The sequence below is a fragment of the Ovis canadensis genome, chromosome 2 (assembly GCF_042477335.2).
Source record: "Ovis canadensis isolate MfBH-ARS-UI-01 breed Bighorn chromosome 2, ARS-UI_OviCan_v2, whole genome shotgun sequence".
Lineage (NCBI taxonomy): Eukaryota > Metazoa > Chordata > Mammalia > Artiodactyla > Bovidae > Ovis > Ovis canadensis.
The window spans coordinates 40,586,114-40,604,789 of NC_091246.1; the positions used below are offsets into that span (position 1 = coordinate 40,586,114).

Genomic DNA, 18,676 nt, shown 5'->3' on the forward strand with positions numbered 1-18,676 from the left:
CAATTACTAACATCCACTGGATCATGGAAAAAGCAAGAGAGTTCCAGAAAAACATCTATTTATGCTTTATTGACTATGCCAAAGCCTTTGACTATGTGGATCACAATAAACTGGAAAATTCTGAAAGAGATGGTACTACCAGACCACTTGACCTGCCTCTTGAGAAACCTGTATGCAAGTCAGGAAGCAACAGTTAGAACTGGACATGGGAAAATAGACTGGTTCCAAATAGGAAAAGGAGTATGTCAAGGCTGTATATTGTCATCCTGCTTATTTAACTTATATGCAGAGTACATCATGAGAAACGCTGGGCTGGAAGAAGCACAAGGTAGAATCAAGATTGCCGGGAGAAATATCAATAACCTCAGATATGCAGATGACACCACCCTTATGGCAGAAAGTGAAGAAGAACTAAAGAGCCTCCTGATGAAAGTGAAAGAGGAGAGTGAAAATGCTGGCTTAAAGCTCAACATTCAGAAAACTAAGATCACGGTATCCAGTCCCATCACTTCATGGGAAATAGATCGGGAAACAGTGGAAACAGTGTCAATGGTTACTTTATAGATTATTTTCTGGGCACAACTACAGAAGGCTTTGTGCTTTCTCATGCTTCTCTCAAGAACAATAAGCACCTTAACATTCTTTCCAGCCAACTCAGCTGAAGAAAGGAAAGAACAAACAGGATCACAAAACCTAACTCCTTCATCCTGGGACCGTGCCTGCGGGATGAGGAGAGGGGCTTGAGGCCGTGCCTCCATTTTGTCAGCAATGCTTAACGTGGCTCCCAACACTCACCCTAGAGCCTGTGGTCCACAGCAAGCTGCTGCTGCTGCTAAGTCACTTCAGTCGTGTCCGACTCTGTGTGACCCCATAGACGGCAGCCCGTCAGGCTTCCCCGTGCCTGGGATTCTCCAGGCAAGAACACTGGAGTGGGTTGCCATTTCCTTCTCCAATGCATGAAAGTGAAAAGTGAAAGTGAAGTCTCTCAGTCGTGTCTGACTCTTAGCAACCCCAAGGACTGCAGCCTACCAGACTCCTCCATCCATGGGATTTTCCAGGCAAGAGTACTGGAGTGGGTTGCCATTTCCTTCTCCAGTTCCACAGCAAGAGAAGTCATAAAAATGAGAAGCCCTCACAATAAGAAGACCACACACCACAGTTAGAGACTAGCTCTGCACCATTTGCTGCAACTAGACAAAAAGCCTGCACAGCAACAAAGACCCAGCACAGCCAAAAATAAATAAGTAAAATAATAAAATTGTAAAAAAGAATGAAACACTACTGTCATTGTAAAAAATAAAACAATCTTGCAAAGAATAATCCTGTACACATGTCATTTCATAAGAGTGTAGGGAATTCCAGGGCAGTCTAGTGAATGGTACTTGGCGCTTTCACTGCTGGGGCCCAGATTCAATCTCTGATCAGGGAAATAAGATCTTGCAAGCCATGTGGCAAGGCCCCTTAAAAGAGTGTAGCTATATCTGTAGGATAAATTTCTAGAAGTGGAAGTGCTGAGGCAAAGGGTGAATACATTTATAGTTGTAAACTATATTTACAACTATTAAAAGAATTCACCCATATTTTCTTTTAATGATTTGATTTTTTTACATGTAAATTTTAATCCACTTGAAATTTAACCTGGTATATAATGGGAGCTTTTTATCTTTTTAATTTTTCACACTTTATTCCTTATATTGATTTAGTTTTCCTCTTAAGTATGAGCTTTTTGTACAACTTTCCTCTTTCCAAAATCTCTCCTCGGTTGTCTGAATACCATGTGTTGATAGGAGATTTACCTTTATCACATACTAAATTCCCACATATATTTTGGTTAGTGTCTGGACTTTCTATTCTGTTCTGTTTATTTATTTATGTCTAAACACCAAAATATCTTTATTTTTGTTATTTCAATAATATGTTGTAAATTTAGTAATGCAGTTCAATGTTCTTTTTAATTTCAAAAATGTCCTGCTCTTGCTTTATTTTATTTTATTTTATTTTTTTGGCCATGCCACACAGCTTGCAGAATGTGGGATCTTAGTTCCCCATACCTGTGCCTCAGCAGCGAAAGCATGGAGTTTTAGCCATTGGACCAGAAGGGAATTCACTACTCTCTTTTTCTTATTTAACATATATACGCTTGAGAACCTGCTTCTGTTTGTTTAATAAACAAACAGATGTTTCCATCTTTGCCCACTACATTCACTTTTTTAGGACTCAGACACTTTAAGGCATTCCTTCCATATGATGATAGAGGTATCAGAGACCCAAACTTTAATGTACCTCTCTTTTTTCCCTAGGGTGAGAGTATCCTAAGAGACTCCTTAGACTCTGATATGACCCACTCCTGCCAGAGACCCTGAATCCTCCAGTCTGAATTCTACAACTGTCACGGTTCAGGCTTGAGCAGGACCTTGATGACATATTCATTTATACTTTCAGTATTTGTTTTTGTTGAGTCACTCAGTTGCAACCCCTTGGACTGTAGTATGCCAGGCCTCCCTGTCCTTTACCACCTCCCTGAGCTTGCTGAAACTCATGTCCATTGAATCAGTGATGCCATCCAACCATCTCATCCTCTGTCATCCTCTTCTCCTGCCTTCAATCTTACCCAGCATCAGAGTCTTTTCTAATGAGTCAGTTCTTCACATCAGGTGGCCAAAATATTGGAGTTTCAGCTTCAGCATCAGTCCTTCCAATGAATATTCAGGGTTGATTTCCTTTAGGATTGACTGATTGGATCTCTTTGCTGTCCAAGGGACTTTCAAGAGTCTTCTCCAACACCACAGCTTTGACTAGATGGACCTTTGGTGGCAAAGTAATGTTCCTGTTTTTTAATGTGCTGTCTAGGTTTGTCATAGCTTTTCTTCCAAGGAGCAAAAGTGTTTTAATTTCATGGCTGCAGTCACCATCCGAAGTGATTTTTTCAGTATTTGTTAGTACCTTCTCAAATATCCAAAAATAATGTTAATTAAATAAGAAATGAAGCCCCCCTGTAGAGCTTCCCAGGTGGTAAAGAACATGTTTGTCAATGAAGGAGACATAAGAGGCATGGGTTCAATCCCTGGGTGGGGAAGATCCCCTGGAGGAGGGCATGGCAACCCACTCCAGTATTTTTGCCTGGAGAATCCCATGGACAGAGGAGCCTGGAGGGCTATAGTCCATAGGGTCGAAAAGAGTCAGATGTGACTGAGGATGCACACAATGTAGTTTTGGTATCTATTAGTAATTCTTTGCTTTAATCAGCAGCATCAACCACTAGACAAGAGAGTGATGGCTGAGCCCTTAGGCTTCACGTCTTCCACCCAAGGATCCCAGACATCACAGAGCAGAGACAAGCCTCCCATGGTGTGTGCTGAATTCCTGACCCATAGAATTCATGAACGTAGTAACTGGTTGTTCTCTGCCATTAAATTTAGGGGTAATTAGCTACACAGCATAATAAACAGAACAGTAATAATCTTTTTTTCTAAGTCATTAGAGAATAAATTAAAAACACGATGCCCTTTACCTCTTAATGTTTCCTAAAAACAAAGACTGACTCCTGTGTAACCACAGGGAAACCATCAATCAGGAAATTAACATTCACAGATCTCATTCAAACCTCACTGATTGTCCCATGATGTCCATAGAGGTTCAGGATCTAGTCCAAAATCATATGTTGCTTTTGGTTGTTTTAGTCTCTTTCATCTGAAACCATTCTTCAGTCTTCCGTTGGCTTTTCTGGCCTTGACAATTTCGAAAAGTATAGGCAACTTACTTTGCATATGTCCTTTGGTTTTGGTTTGTCTACTATTTCCTCATGATTACATTCAGATTGAGGAGAGCATGGTTACCCACTCCAGTATTCTTGCCTGGAGAATCCCCACGGACAGAGGAGCCTGGTAGGATACAGTCCATGCAGTCTCAACGAGTCGGACACAACTAAGCTACTAAGCACAGCATATTCAGATTATATAATATTTCCAGGAACATCACAAAAGTGATTCTGTGTTCTCCCTAATGCATTATATTACTCAGTCACTCAGTCATGTCTGGTTCTTTGTGACCCCATGGACTGCAGCCCTCCAGGCTCCTCTGTGCATGGGATTCTCCAGAAAGAATACTGGAGTGGGTTACCATTTCCTACTCCAGGGAGTGCACTATATTAGGAGGAAGACAACTATTTTTCACTTGATTAAAATCATGCCTGCTTTACTTCCTTATTGTAAAGTTAATAAATGTTTTGTACTTAGTATTTTATATAAATGACCTGTCCTTCATGAAAAGTTCCCCTAGTTTAGAATCTGTTAGTAATTCTTTGCTCTAATCAGTTATTACTATAATGGTTGCTAAATACAGATTTTCTAATTTCATTATTGTTTCTGCATTTATTATGTGGCATTCTTTTGTAAGGTGGAGTTTTCCTTTCATATATATGTACATGTCTTTCTTATGTGTGTATGTCTCATGATTTCTATTTAATTCATGTATTATAATCTCTTAATCCCTTTTAATTTTAATTTTCAGATTATCCCAGACTGGCTCAATGAGGTAAGTTTCCCTCATTCTTTGGGCATTTCCTTTCTTCTTGGCACAAATTGGTATTCTAGATATATCAGCAAACAATGGCCCATTGGCCAAATCTGGCCAACCAGCTCTTTTTGTAAATGAAGTATGCATATTTTCTATAGTTACTTTCATACTCCTGAAGCTGAGTTGTATTTACTTTTTAAGAAACTGCCAAAAATATTTCCAAAGTTGTTGTACCATTTTACATTCTCACCCAGAATGCTAGAGTTCTAGTTGCTACGTATTATTGCTGACACTTGGTATGGTTAATCTTTTAAATTTTTAGACATGCTAGTGTGTATATGGGTCTATTTCATTGTGTTTTTATTTCTTTATTAAAAAAATTTTTGGCTGTGCCACATGTGGGATCTTAGTTACCTGACCAGAGATCAAACCTCGTGCATTGGAAGCACAGAATCTTGACCACTGGGCTGCCAAAGAAGTCCCTCCCTGTGGTTTTAGTTCACTTTTCTCTGATGACTGATGAAGTTGAGCATATTTTCATGTGTTGATCAGTCATTTGAATATCTACTTTTATGAAGTGTCTGTTAAAGTCTTTTTTTAAATGGGGTTGTTTGTCTTTTTATGATTGAGTTGTAAGTTCTTTATATATTCTGATACAATTCCTTTGTTAGCTGTGTATTGTAAATGTTTTCTCCCATTCTGCAGCTTGTACTAGTTATCAACCCCAGGGGAGGACTCCAACTACATGGACAACAGCAAAGATTAGCACTATGCAACTATTCAGAACAGAAGTCCAAAATTCTTCCCATTGCATCTTGTATCAGAGTGGCCAAGGAAGATAGCACTGGATGAAACAAAGCTGTATTACATAGAGATGAGGTAGAGTAAGGTTAGTTTTTTGGGGGGGTTATGTCACAAGGAATGTGGAATCTTAGTTCTTGGACCAGGGATCAAACACTCGCCTTCTGCAGTAGAGCTTGGAGTCTTAATCAGTAGACTACCTGGGAAGTCTAAGATGACCTTTAATTGTGTGCCTCATACCCCTGGCCAGTGGCTTGCTCCGGGGAGTGACACAGGGCAATTGACCTATGCTCACCCTTCTGGTGCCCCAGTTGAAGGAACTTTGTCTCTTTCCTGCAGAGGACGGATATAGTAATGGGACGGGGCAGCTGCCATCTCACACACATGCTTTAAGCAGAGACAAAAGGACTCATTGAGCCAGAAACAAGGAAAGATATTCCCACACAGAGCTTGGCACAGGTTGTATGGGCTCTTTTCTCTTGGTAGGAAGTGTTTCAGGCCCCAGGCCCATTCTGAAGCAGCAGAGCAGGGGCCCTAAAACTGCGTGTGTGAGACAGCCTTTCCCAACACCTACAAAACAAAACCCACGTTGTCTGTGTTGCCTCTTAGAGATGCAGCATGAGATGGTAGGTAGGATGAGGATGTGCATGTGTGCTACGTCACTTCAGTCGTGTCCGACTTTTTGCGACCCCAGGGACTGTAGCCCATTTGGCTCCTCTGTCCATGGGATTCTCCAGGCAAGAACACTGGAGTGGGTTGCCATGCCCTCCTCCAGGGGATCTTCCCAACCCAGGGATTGAACCTGCATTTCTTATGTCTCTTGCACTGACAGGTGGGCTCTTTACCACTAGCTGCACCTGGGAAGCCCGTGTCCTTTCCATGTGGACAGACACGCCTGGCTGCCTCTGGAAATGGAGACGCTGGCTGGGTAGCTATGTCTTCAGCTAGAACTCAGGAGTCCTGTTTGGAAAGATATAGATGAGGGATGCTTGTCAGTCTCAGCCACGCTCACACATGAAACCACTCTCCTGTACCACATGAGTTTGGACATAGAACTCAGTGTGTTTCTGTGACTAACACACACACATAAATACATGCATACTTCCACAAAGCTTTTGTTGGTGGTCACAGACTAGTTGCTTTGGAAAGATGGGTGACATTTAAGCAACAAAATTAAAAACATAATAGTAGAACTTCTTGTTCTTTAATTATTATAAAACTCAATTATATTGCAATAAAACTGGAAGAAAAAAATAAAAATAAAAACATGACAACAGAAAAATGAATTCAAAGGCTATTAAAATTATGAGTTTCTTTCATTCTCCTCAGTGTTTGTTTAATATATTGCACAGAAGAAAAAGAAAAGGAATAGAAAGGGACTATACTATATAAAATGCATATTATTGAATAGTGAGAGTATGAAAATTTTATTTTTCTCTATTTTACATTGTATTATTATAGAAATATATTTCATTCATAATCTGAGGAATATAAAAGATAAATTAACTAATCAATAGTTCTTTTCTTGAGATTGGTGAGCATGTTTCATAAAGTATACCAGTCCAGCTTCCTATCTGCATTTGTATAACATACCAAAATAGCAAAGATCAAGTAATAATAGTTATTATTCATTGAGTATTTGCTATGCTCTAGGCAATTCACTGCATACTGTACATGAATTAACTGATTCAACACTTGTAATAACCCTATAAGAGACATATTATTTTTTATTATTTCTGTTTTATAGATAAGGAACCTAAAGCACAGAGAGGTTAAGGTACTTGTGCAAAGCTCACACAGCTGATAATAATAACAGAGTGCTTGCTATAAACACAGTTCTGAGTGTTTTATATGTAATAATACCATTTAGTTCTCATCTGTGTGATAGGTGGTAACATGGTCCCCATTCACAGATGAATAAACTGAGGCCCAGAATGGCTTAGTAACTTGCTCAGAGTTACACAGCTAGTAAGAGGTAAGGCTGGGATTTGAATATGGACAGCCTGGGTCTACGTCTATGTTTGTAAACTTTACATTTTTTTACCTATTTTTTCTTAAATTTTTGTTTGTTTTTAAATTATACATTCTTAAACATTAACATTCACAACCTGAACTTGTACGGTCAAGTTGATGAGCTGATCTTCTCAAACAAAGTGGTCTTGGCAGAGATTACTTTTGAGAATACTAATACTAGGGATAAGACCTGGTGAAGCTTCTGAGACTGTGGGGTCACTATGTGTGTTAGGCCTGTGGATTTGAGTTCCACTGTGGAATCTAGCTGGGTGCATCCATTCACAGCAGGGTGGAAAGACTCCGAGGAGGGCAGGGTTTGAATTACAGCAACCTGAAAGTGAAGCGAGGCCCTTGCCTGGAAAGCAAACATCAGAATGCTTATTCAAAAAGCAAAGCCTGGATTTGTTGGGCTCTCTCGAGAGATGCCATCATTATTGAAGGCCTTCTACCAGCTGGCTGCTTGTGCTCAGCAAAGCCTAATGATGCTGACAGGTCACATAAGCTTGCACTAATGGGCTCGTGTTTTATTTATTCAGGTGCTGATCTGACATTTCCCAGCCCCGATGAATCTATGGATTTGCAAATAACAGAGTCCTCTCTCTATACATGTGATGTTATCTATCCAAATGAAGGAAATGAGAGACAGGAAAGGCTAGATTCCCTGCAGATAACTCTCACAGTTTACAAGAAGAATTCAAATGTTACAAAAAGCATTAGCCAAAATTTAAAACACAAATCATCAGTCTTTAATATAATATATTGCAAAGAAATTTCTGGCACTACAAGTCTCTCTTTAAGCGCCACACTTCCACACAGCGCCAACTAAATAATTTAACAGCATCTGGACTCCTTCTAAATCGAGTATGAAATTATATATTTCTCCCATGACACAGATTAGACCAAAAGGCAACATTTCCTAACGTAAAAAATGAAGAGTAAATTAAGCGGTGGCTAAGAGAGTCTCTTTTGCGCTTTTTTCCTTTTATTTTTAAAAACATCTTTAAAAAATATCTAGTTAAGTAAAATATACATACGGAAGAGTGAAGAAATCATGGATGTTTATTTTGACACATTGTTATGCAAATCCAAATAACTACCACTTAGACCCAAAACAAGAATGTCATTATGTCCTCAAAACCTTCATGCTCTCTTTAAATCCTCCTCTCCAAAATTAATCACTATCTTGATTTCTTTAAAAATTTTTTCTAATTTTAAAATATAGCATAGGGATTTCCCTGGTGGTCCAGTGGTTGAGACTTTCCCTTCCAATGCAGGGGGTGTGGGTTCAATCTCTGGTCAGGGGAGCTAAGATATCACATGCCTCACTGACAGAAAAAACACAAAAAATGAAACAGAAGCAATATTGCGAAAATTCAGTAAAGACTTTTAAAATGGTCTACATAAAAATATATGGCACAGATACACATATAATATTAAACAATTATGTATAATAAAGAGTTATTATAAAGCGAACACTTGCAACTACCACCCATATCAAGGGATAAAACTTGATGAACCACCCAGAACCCACCACATACCCCATTTTTCTAGAGGGAAGTCAGAGTCTTACCTATAAACAGGTAATATAACAATCATTTCCTTGCTTTGATTTATAGTTTTATAGTGATTTTTATGTATACATATATAAATATATACTCATGCAATGCAGGATACCTGGGTTCAATTCCTAGGTCGAGAATATCCCCTGGAGAAGGAAATGGCAACCCACTCTAGTATTCTTGCCTGGAGAATCCCATGGACAGAGGAACCTGACAGGCTACATTCCATGGAGTCGCAAGAGTCAGACACGACTGAGCAACTAAACCACCACTGCCATATGCACATACACATACATATATATATTATATATATAAATATGTACACAGCTATATATACACTATATACACAACTAACCAGTTGTGTATCCCTAAACAATAAAGCTTATTTTTGTTTTCTAAAAAAAATGTCACTTAAGCCTCTTTTAATGGAAAGATTGCCCCTTTATCATCGTAATTACTTGTTCATCGTACCTGTTGAAGAAACTGGATCTTTGTCTACATAGAGTTTCCTATTATGAAGTAATCTGACTCAAAATTTCAAGCCTGACTGTGATCAAGCCTGTAGTTCCCAGCACCAATTTATAGGAAATGTAGGGACTTCACTGGTGATCCAGTGGCTAAGACTCTGAGCTCCCAATGCAAGGGGCCTGGGTTCCATCCCTGGTTGAGGACCTAGATCCCACATGCTGCAACTAAGAGTTCATATGCCACAACTATAGATCCCGCATGTGGCAGTTTAAGACTCAGTGCGGTCAAATAAACAAATAAATATTAAAAAATTATATGAAATGCAAAGGACAGAGGGATTTATTAAAATACTCATGGAGATGCACTCAAGACTAATATCCAGTACAGCTTCTATAAACAAGTGGTGAGAAATGCCTAATTTTTTTTCTTTTGGAAAAACCAGTATTAAAAATAAGGAATTGACTCTGTACTGTCCTGCAAAGATAGACAAATTCCTAAAGAATCGTTATGAACCCATGTATTTAAACTGCACATTCGGGTGAAAATAATTACCTTTGAATTCTAGAAAACAGGATGGCACATTGAAGAATATATAAATTGGTTTTCAAAGTCTTTCCTAAACTAGTGTATTTTTTTTTCAGAGAGATAAACTTTCTTATTTATGGGTCATTGGAAGTATTTTAGTCTTTTTATCCTGATGATCATCTTGTCCATCTTCAAGTTACTCCTATGTCCTTTTGATAATATTCTTGTGGTTTTTGGTATTTTATCTGCCGTGATGAGATGCACTAGGCTTGTTTTATGTATTTCTTGCCCAAGACTAGAATTAGCTATTTTTTCAAGAAGCTTTGATTTCTTTAAAGTTGAAAGTGATATTTCACAATCATGTCTGGGGGTAGGTCACTGTTACTATGCATTACATTAACATACATGAAAGAACCCCATGTGTGTGCACTCAGTGGTGTCTGACTCTTTTTGACCCCATGGATGGTAGCCTGCCAGGCTCTTCTGTCCATGGGGCTTTCCAGGCAAGAATACTGGAGTTGGTTACCACTTCCTCCTCCAGGGGACCTTCTCAACCAGGTATCAGACTCATATCTCCTGTGTCTCCTGCATTGCAGGCAGATTCTTTACCACTGAGCCACCTAGAAAGCTCATTATAAAAAATCCTCATGAGGTCAAATTAATACTTTCAATTCAAATTCAGCTCTACAAAGTTTTCCCTTAACCTTTTCTGTCTGAAATCTGAAATCTTTTCTTCCAAACTAAGAATAGTTTTCAAGGATATTGAAGATGCCAGAATTAGACTGTCACATGAGTGCTTACTTTATCCCATCTAACTACATAATAGTCCCAGGTTAGAACAGCAATACTACTAGTACCAATATAATTAAAATTATTTTGTGAATCCGTTCTCTCTGTTTTCCTCCTATTTAGAACACAGTTATATAGCCACCATGGAAACAACCCAAATGTCACTGATAGATGAATAGATAAAGCAGATGTGGTATACAAATATAATTTTAAAATACATATATATTTATAATTTAAATATAAAATTTAATTTATTTTTTATTTATAAACATATATATATACACAGACACATACACAATGGAATACTACTCAGCATAAAAAGAATGAAATAATACCATTGTGGCAACATGGATAGATCTAGAGATTATCATACAAAGCGAAGTAAATTAGACAGAGAAAGACAAATACCATGATATTACTTATATATGGAATCTAAAATATGATACAAATGAGTTTATCTATGAAACAGAAACAGACTCACAGACATAGAGAACAGATGTGTAGTTAAAAAACCCAGGAGGTAGGATGACATTGTTCTCTGCAGTGTTCAGTCACTCAGTTGTGTCCAACTCTTTGCGATCCCATGGACTGTAGCCCACCAGGCTCCTCTGTCCCTGAGATTTCCCAGGGAAGAATACTGGAGTGGATTGCCATTTCCTTCTCCAAGGGATCTTCCCAACCCAGGGATTGAACCCAGGTCTCTTGTGTCTCCTGTATTGGCAAGGTGGATTCTTTATCACTGTGCCACCTGGGAAGTCCCGAATAGTTTTATTAACCCCCCCCTTTTTTTCCTTTCTGCTAAAAAAAAGAACTTGTTCATATATTTTTAAATGGATGTTGGTGGGCATCAAATATTTAGGGTATTTGGAGTCCACCAGATATGTTTAAGAATGATGTAATGGTTTAGTTTAAAATGTCAAAATTTACAGTAAGTCAGAAATTATATCTTTTGCAAGTATGTAAATTTATGGTGGAAAATTTAGATATCAACTTAGCAATGAACAAAGGGATATGTAGCTTTTAAAAATTCTTTCATGGAGTCCATTTCAAAATGTCTGAAGACCACTTGCCCATATAGTGTGTTTGGGGATAGGGCTCAAAACTTCAATCCTCCATCCTAATTCTCCTGAGAACCTGCTATCACCCATCATCAGAATCTTAAAAAAAAATTTTTTTAAAAATATATTTGGTTGCACTGGGTCTTAGTTGTGGCACACAGGATCTTCAGTAGCAGCATGTGAGATCTAGTTCCCTGACCATGGATTGAATCTGGACCCCTGCATTGGAAGAATGGAGATTTAGCCACTGGACCACCAGGGAAGTCCACACCATCAAAATCTTAATACTTCCAATTCAGACACTGGTTTCTCAGAGTTTTTGTTGTGTAGTATCTCCAGATATTGCCAAGTTTCCTTCAGAGAGCAAAATACCCACAGATTAAAATCACTGGATTTGAAGTTTATCAGTTTTATTGATCTTTGCTAAATACCAGTTTAGCTCCATTGATTTAGATCATTGTGTTTTTTGGTCTTCTGCATCTCTACTTGCTTCTCTCATAGCTTAGTTGGTAAAGAATCCTCCTGTAATGCAGGAGACCCTGGTTCTATTCCTGGGTTGGGAAGATCCAATGGAGAAGGGATAGGCTACCCACTCCAGCATTCTTGGGCGTTTCTTGTGGCTCAGCTGGTAAAGAATCTGCCTGCAATGTGGGAGACCTGGGTTCGATCCCTGGGTTTGGACGATCCCCTGGAGAAGGGATAGGCTGCCCACTCCAGTAATGTGGCCTGGAGAATTCCATGGGATTGCAAAGAGTTGGACACGACTGAGCAATTTTCACTTTCACTTGAATCTCTACTTAGTGTATGTATTTTTTCTTCTAATTTTTTGAACATATGAAAAATTATTATGTAACTGTTCAGTCCTTGTCTACTAATTCTAACATCTGTATCAGTTCTGTGCTGGTTTAGTTGATTTATTTTCCTTCTCGACATGGGTCATATTTTCCTATTCCTTTGCCTCCTTAAGAAATTTTAACAGGAAACTTAACATTATGAATTTTACTTCATTTCATGCTGGATAGATTTGTATTCCTATAAAAATTCTTGAGCTTTATTTTGGTATACAGTCAAGTTACACAGACACAGTTTGATTCTTTGGCTCTTGTTGTTAAGATTTATTAGGTAGGACCAGCATGGTGTTTAATCTAGAGCTAGTTATTTTCCACCATGGAAGCAAGATTCTTCTGAGTGCTTTACTTAAAGCCCCATGAATTATGAGATTTTCCTGACTGGCTCTTAGGAACAAGCACTATTTTGACCCTCAAGTACGCTCAGTGTGCTCTTCCCTTTAATCCAACTCCTGTTCTCAGCCTGGAGTAATTGTCTCAAAGGTTTATGCTGATTTTTATTCTGTTGGATTCCTCTGCAACTGCTCCTCCTCTCCAGTACTCTGCCTGTGAATTCCAGCCACCTTGGACCCTATCCTCTGCCTTCTAATCTCTGGGGGTCTTCCATGGTCTATTTGGGTTCCCCCACCTGATGCTGCAGCCTGGAAGTGTTTTCGGTTACAGCGTTCATCTTTTTCGTCTTTCCATCTCTCAGGGCTCACTGTTTTTTGTTGCCTGATGTCCAGATGTACTCAAAACTTCGTTTTATCTATTTTTCCAACAATTAACAGTTATTTCAGTTCAGAGGCAAATCTAGTCCCTTTTACTTCATTTTAGAAATGTAAGGCTACATAAATATATTTTTAAATGGAAAAAATGTATGTTCTTAGAAGAATGCTATGCTATTGTTCACGCAATCATTTCTGACTCTTTGTGTCCCCATGGACTATAGCCTGCCAGGCTCCTCCATCTATGGGATTTCCCAGGCAAGAATACTGGAGTGGGTTGCCATTTCCTTCTCCTCTTAGAAGAATAGAACTTACCAAATTCAACTAAGCAACTGGGAGACATAAAGAGATATTTAGCTACTAAATAAGTTGGACACAAATCTGTGCATAAAGTAATATCTGGATCAGATAGTTTTATAGGCAATATTTATAAATTATTTAAAGAGCAGATAATTCTAGTCTTCTATAAAATGTTTTAGAGAATAAAAATGAAGGAATGTTTTCTACTTTTTTTTTATTATACTAATATAACTTTGACACCAAAACCATTCAAGGATAAAATGAAAAAAGAAAGTTTTAGGCCAATCTTGCTATTAACTCAGATGCACAAATTCAAAAGCTATTAAGCTTTTGAAGCTATCAAGCAATCTAATTATGTCATTCTTCTGCTTCATATTGTTCAATGGTTTGTCACCATATTGAGAATAAAATCTAAATTCCTTATCATGGCTTACAAGATTTGTTCCCTAATCCTCTTGCCCATACTTCCTCCTTTTTAATTATAGTGTCCTTCTAATATATCTAGTTCTTTTACAATTCAAAGATTTTACACTTATCTCTTCCTCCACCCCAGCCAGCTTCATTGCCTAGATCTTCATATGCTATGCTCCTAACACCATTTCTTTTTTTTTTTATACTTTAAATTTTTATTTTTACTTTTTTTTACTTTACAATACTGTATTGGTTTTGCCATACATTGACATGAATCCACCACGGGTGTACATGCGATCCCATACATGAACCCCCCTCCCACCTCCCTCCCCACAACATCCCTCTGGGTCATCCCCGTGCACCAGCCCCAAGCATGCTGTATCCTGCATCGGACATAGACTGGTGATTCGATTCTTACATGATAGTATACATGTTTCAATGCCATTCTCCCAAATCATCCCACCCTCTCCCTCTCCCTCTGAGTCCAAAAGTCCACTATACACATCTGTGTCTTTTTTGCTGTCTTGCATACAGGGTCATCATTGCCATCTTTCTAAATTCCATATATATGTGTTAGTAGACTGTATTGGTGTTTTTCTTTCTGGCTTACTTCACTCTGTATAATTAGCTCCAGTTTCATCCATCTCAACAGAACTGATTCAAATGTATTCTTTTTAATGGCTGAGTAATACTCCATTGTGTATGTGTACCACAGCTTTCTTATCCATTCATCTGCTGATGGACATCTAGGTTGTTTCCATGTCCTGGCTATTATAAACAGTGCTGCGATGAACATTGGGGTACATGTGTCTCTTTTAAATTTCTTTTTATTTTTTTTTATCAAAGGATAATTGCTTTACAGAATTTTGTTGTTTTCTGTCAAACCTCAACATGAATCAGCCATAGGTGTACATATATCCCCTCCCTTCTGAAGCTCCCTCCCATCTCCCGCCCCATCCCACCCCTCTAAGATTGATGCAGAGCTCCTGTTTGAGTTTGCTGAGCCTTTTAGCAAATTCCCGTTGGCTATCTATTTTATACATGGTAATGTAAGTTTCCATGTTACTCTTTCCATACATCTCACCCTCTCCTCCCCTCTCCCCATGTCCATAAGTCTATTCTCTATGTCTGTTTCTCCATTGCTGCCTGTAAATAAATTCCTCAGTACCATTTTTCTAGATTCCATATATGTTAGAATATGATACTTATCTTTCTCTTTCTCATTCACTTCACTCTGTATAAAAACATATGGGACGCTTCATGACTTTGTGTGTTATCCTGGTACAGGGGCCCTGCTAATCTCTGTATCTTTCCAATTCAAATGGCAACCCACTCCAGTACTCTTACCTGGAAAATCCCATGGATGGAGGAGCCTGGTAGGCTACAGTCCATGAGGTCCCAAAAAGTCAGACACGACTGAGAGACTTCACATCAGGCTGCCGAAGCGAGCACTCCTAACACCATTTTGATTTAAGTTCAGGTATCACCTCTCTGGGTTTCCCTGGTGGCTCAGATAGCAAAGAGTCTGCCCGCAATGCAGGAGATCTGGTTCAGTAACTGGGTCAGAAAGATCCCCTGGAGAAGGGAATGGCTACTCACTCCAGTATTCTTGCCTGGAGAATTCCATGGACAGAGGAACCTGACAGGCTACAGTAGTTTGTGGGATTGCAAAGAGTCGGACATGACTGAGCATGCACACACATCACCTCTTTAGAAATTTCTTTCCTACTTTTTGTCCGACATCTTAGCGAGGCGGCAGTGGTTGCAGCTGCTCTCCGGGCTTCGCTATGCCGCCCAAGGACGACAAGAAGAAGAAAGATGCCGGAAAGTCGGCCAAGAAAGACAAAGATCCAGTGAACAAATCTGGGGGCAAGGCCAAAAAGAAGAAGTGGTCCAAAGGCAAAGTTCGGGACAAGCTCAATAACCTAGTCTTGTTTGACAAAGCAACATATGACAAACTCTGTAAAGAAGCTCTATAAGCTTATAACTCCAGCTGTGGTCTCTGAGAGACTGAAGATTCGTGGTTCCCTGGCCAGAGCAGCCCTTCAGGAACTCCTTAGTAAAGGACTTATTAAACTGGTTTCAAAGCACAGAGCTCAAGTGATTTACACCAGAAACACCAAGGGTGGAGATGCCCCAGCTGCTGGTGAAGATGCATGAACAGGTCCCACCAGCTGTACATTTTGAAAAATAAAACTTTATTAAATCAAAAAAAAAAAAAAAGAAATTTCTTTCCTGTCCACCTTTTTTCAAGTATCCTCCACTTCTGCTGTCCTGTTTCTCTCTCTTCTTCCTTTACTTTATCTTCTTCAAGGAACATACTTATTACTAGTATTTTTATTTATTTGTCTCTCTCACTCTTACTAGTATGTAAGTTCCAAGAGAAAAGGGATTTGTTCATTGCTATATTCCCAGCATCAAGAACTATGGTTGATTCATAATATGGTTTAAGTAAAATTTAGGTTGAATTAATGGATATCATGTTGTTGTTGTTGTTTAGTAACTCAGTTGTATCTGACTTTTGTGACTCCATGGACTGCACCATGCCAGGCTCCTCTGTCCTTCACTATCTCACAGAGTTTGCTCAAATTCATGTCCACTGAGTCGTTGATGCTATTGAACCATCTCATCCTCTGTTGTCCCTTCTCTTTTGCCTTCAGTGGCTATCATACCTCCCAAATACTTGTTTCAAGGTTAAATATTGTAAAGCTATGTTTTTTCTTTACTTAAATGAATTAATATTGTGGGATGTTGGACTTCTCAGGCATTCCAGTGGTTAAGAGTTTGTGCTTTCCCTGGTTGGGGAAGTAAGATTCCACATGCCTTGGGGTGTGGTGAAAGGAAAAAAATAATAAAAATAAATATTGTGGGATGTTGTAGCATAAGTTGGTTAACTTATGGTAAACTCTGATTCTTGAGAATTAGGGTAAACCATTGTGTTTAATTATTTTATGAAAATTTTCAAGCACATGCAAAATGGAGAGGATGATAAGCCACATACATTATATCCATTATGTATTTTAAATAATTATTGTGTTTTTGCCCCATTGGCTTAATCGACTTTCCTCTTCTCCTAAAGTGTTCTAAATGTACTTAAATATATAAGATGGTCATTCTTTCTTCCATAGTTCAATGAACCTACAAATACAAATTTTTTTTTTTTACCTAACTACAATGACATCATTCATATATAGCATAATAAATAATAATTCTTTGGTGCCTTCTGATACCCAAACCATCATCAGATGTCTTCAATTGTCTCAACAAAATTTTTTACATTTGACTCATCCGAATGAGGATCCAAAGAAGAAGTCAGCAGAGATTCAGTTGTTCAGTGTTTAAAAAATATCCAGAACAATCTCCCACCACTTTTCCCCGTGATATTTACTTGCTTCAAAAGTTGGGTCAGTTGTCCTGAGGATGTCCCTTCTGGGTTTGTCTGCTTTTCCTAGTGGTGCCCTGTCACGTATCCTTCTGTCTCTCACGATTCCTGTAAATGGAAGTTAGTACTGGAGCTGGATTAGGTTCAGCTTCTGCTTTCTTGGCCAGAACACTTCATAGGCGATGCTGTGTGTTTTGTATTACATCACACCAGGTCTGCTTCTTCGACCTCTACTGATGCTAAGATTGCTTACTTTTTTCAATGGGTGATAACTTGATATCTTATTTGTAAGTTCCCCATCAAGTTCTCCTCTAATCACTTCACCCATGATGATGTTCGGTTGAATCAAACATTTCATGAGGGGTTGCAAACTGATGATTTAAAAATTATTATATTTCCTCATTCACTGACTCGATATTTTTTGAAAAGAAAGATGTTTTCTTATCAACTAAAGCAATTTGGTTATCCTGAAATTAAGATAAATGTTGAACCCGTGTATTTTATTTGCCAGTCTTTGGGTTAAGAAGTCCATACCTTAACTTTCCTACTTGTGTCTCAAGGGTCAGGTTTTTGTTTTTGATGTTGTTTAAATTTTACTTTTCTTTCTTTTTATCATCAAGAACTATGAGTTTCAAAACGTTCAATGTGTTTGAATCAATTGCTTTCAGTAAATTTTTAGACTCACGAATTATCCTATTCTTACTCAAAAGGAGTCACTTCATGTTGGTTTGGGTGCCCTTTGATGATGACCCTTTTGTCTTAGTTTCATCTTTAAAAGCTTTTGGTTTTTGTCATGAAAAATCTTTCTGAACTTGAGAAAAGTTTGAATTAAAGATTTTTCATGAAGTCTCTTCCTTCTAGGTACGCATGGAAATTTGGACTGTGAACAAAATGTTGTCGAGAAGATGTCCCTCTGGATTTCTTGTAGTGACTCATCTGTACATCAGCAATAGAAGTATTAATATTTTCAATCTTTTTTTCTTCTGTTTGTTCAATGTTTTATCCAGCAGATATTTATTGAATGCTTAATATATTCTCTGTACTATTCTACTTGCTGAATAAACAACAATAACCAATCAAGTCAGAGCTCCTGTTGATGTGAAATTTGCTCTCTAATAAGAGAGATAGGAAACTAATAATATAAATAAATGAGTACATTATGTCTTAAACTGATAAATGGTAAGCAAAAAATAGCTGAGAAGAGAGATAGAAAGTATGTGTATGAAAGTCAGTGAAGGGGTACTAAAATTTTAGATAGTGTGGCCAGAGCAGGCTTCACTGGGAAAGTGGTATTTGGGTA

General features: G+C 38.3%; 1 non-coding gene and 1 pseudogene across 1 annotated transcript; one reads left to right on the forward strand and one right to left on the reverse strand.

Annotated features, from left to right (window-relative positions):
* Nucleotides 1–15,236: 15,236 nt before the first annotated feature.
* LOC138434853 (U6 spliceosomal RNA) lies at nt 15,237–15,342 on the reverse strand. Its single transcript, XR_011254921.1, has one exon. It is a non-coding gene; the product is annotated as a U6 spliceosomal RNA (small nuclear RNA).
* Nucleotides 15,343–15,717: 375 nt separating this feature from the next.
* On the forward strand, nt 15,718–16,221 carry LOC138434531 (small ribosomal subunit protein eS25 pseudogene; annotated as a pseudogene).
* Nucleotides 16,222–18,676: the final 2,455 nt, after the last annotated feature.